Source organism: Lupinus angustifolius, chromosome LG01, assembly GCF_001865875.1.
Source record: "Lupinus angustifolius cultivar Tanjil chromosome LG01, LupAngTanjil_v1.0, whole genome shotgun sequence".
In the NCBI taxonomy this organism is placed as follows: domain Eukaryota; kingdom Viridiplantae; phylum Streptophyta; class Magnoliopsida; order Fabales; family Fabaceae; genus Lupinus; species Lupinus angustifolius.
This window is the reverse complement of record NC_032009.1, coordinates 33757897-33760283: the sequence shown is the minus strand read 5'-3', so window position 1 is coordinate 33760283 and position 2387 is coordinate 33757897. Positions and strand designations below refer to the sequence as shown.

At 30.1% G+C, this 2387-nt stretch overlaps 1 long non-coding RNA gene across 1 annotated transcript; it reads right to left on the bottom strand.

Moving 5' to 3' along the window:
• LOC109343168 lies at positions 1550 to 2125 on the bottom strand. Its single transcript, XR_002107171.1, has 3 exons — positions 1977 to 2125; positions 1734 to 1818; positions 1550 to 1632 (listed from the first exon to the last, which is right to left on the bottom strand). It is a non-coding gene; the product is annotated as an uncharacterized LOC109343168 (long non-coding RNA).

The following is a 2387-nucleotide window of genomic DNA, read 5'->3' as shown; positions in this document are numbered from 1 at the left end:
TGCTAGTGAGTTTTTGCATTTTTGTTTCCTTCTAGATTAGTAAAATTGTTCACTCTAATTTAATTTCACCTTGCATGCACAGTTGATGAATGTGTTTCAGAAAATTATGATATTTTGTAGGGCATCTTCAACCCAGAGGGATGGCTGGAAATTAGGTATCCTATTTTTACGGGGTAAATACTCATTTTAGTTCCTTATGTTTTCTGAGTTTACCGGTTTGATCCATCAAAATTTGAAAAACTCAAAATGGTTTCAAAGAATTTAGCATGTTTTACAATATTTGATAAGAACTAATTTGATCTAAAGAAGGTCTAATTTGACATATATTTGAAATTTTTGACATTATTTAAGTTTTTCAATTTTTGAAGGATAAGACAGATAAGATAAAAAAACATTAAGGACTGAAATGAGTGGTTATTCTTTTTTTTTTAATTTAATATTTTTTTTTAGTTAAGCAACCTTAAATATATTGTTTTCTATGTTATTGCTGAAATTGAGAGTTGAGGCTTTTTCTTAATTCCACTGTATAATAGATATGTCAAGAGTGTAATATTTATGCACTATCAATTGTCAGTGCAAAGATTTATAGATAATTTTTTTTTATTTATATTATTTTTTAATGTACAGTCATAATTAAAAATGAATAATACATGATTAACTAAAAAATTTACATGGTCAATTGATACATTTTTCTTCATATTAGAATAGGAAGGGATGACAAAGGCAATATCTTTGTACTAGAAAGATTTCAAAATAGTGACTCGTAATCAATTTACTTCCACTTTAATCTTCAAGGTTATTTAGTAGCTGAGGCGCGTTTTTAAGAATTTGTTGGCCATGATTCATTTTATAAATTATGGCAGAAAAATATGTCATGTTGCGTAAGAAAAGTAAACTCGATAGTTTCTAAAAATACTATATGAGATCTCAGCTGTTATTATATTTATAACAGGATAACTTTGCATTATAATTTAAGAATAGTCAAGCATCCTAGAATAAGTTAAGGGAGGTTCAATACTTTTACAATACCTCATCACTATTACTGACATTCCCATTGAATGATTTATGTATTATTTATTCTTTTGTAGTTCAATAGTTTTACCTTAATTTTGTTTTCAACGAAAAAATTGCTATGATATATTATGTTGAAATATATATATGTTAATATTATTGTGATCCATCATTATTTTTGGATTTATAATTCCCCAAGGTACTAAGAACATAAACAATCAAGACCAAAATAACATAGGAAAGTAGACCACTGATTTTATTTTGCCATGTGGTTTATTTGACTGTGACAAGTGGAAAACTATCGTTTTCCAAGTAAATATTATTGATTTTCTTGTTGCTATAATAAATTAAATGAATGAAAAACCATACGGGTTGCTACGTTGGGGGAGTAAAAATGAAAAGGGATTATAAGGGTGTAAGATTTATCCCTTATCACTCCCACAAAAACTTCTTTTACATTTGTACACACCATAGAAGCCTTTTAATATTAAACTTGATTGTATGTGCTTCATCGGAACCTTCCATGCAAACTTTGTTGTTTCTTTGCAAAGAAGACATTCTTGTTCTTGGATTTAGGTAACTCATGGAGATCTATCACTTGAATCTTTCTCTGCTTTTTAGCTACAGACATCCACCAACATAAACAAAAATTCTATCAGTAATGCAAAGAAACATTATTGAAATAGAACGAAAATGAATAACTAAGGAAAAGAAAATCTCACCATTTGCAACTTCTTTATAATTCTCATGGAGCCGTTTTCTTGTTGCAGCAAGTCTTTCAGAGTCAAAATTGCTATCCTTTTGTCTCTGCAATTATTCAACAATGTGTTAGGATCACATAAACTGAATCTCCTACTTGAATTGTCCCAACAGAATGCTGAAAAATAAAAGAGCCTACTCGGTGGAGCTTAGCTAATAATTTAAAGTTAAGAGACTCCAAATATGTTATAAATTCATATCCATACATTTTGAGGAGCAGAAGTGGGAAGTGATAGTGGTGCAGGTGCTGCTAATTTTCGGGAAGCTACTTTGTGAGAAATAGCTTTTGATTTTAGTTCTGCTCCTGACCGAGAATTCTCATCTACATTAGCAGAAAAGAAACATATGTGAATTATATCAACCAAGATCCAAATGATAAACAACAAAAAAAGGTTTGAATCAGATGCTATACTCACTTCGTGGATTTGTTGAGCATACAAAATCAAGACTCTGCAAAAAGAATGGAATATTAGAAAACCAAATTGCTAAACAAAGCCTCAGCTTTCCAAGGATAAGCACTAGCTAGAGAGAGAGAAAATGATTTTTTTCACCTGATGATACCCATTATGTGGAGTTTTCTGCTGAGGAGAGTCTTCATCATATGCTGAGATATCAAA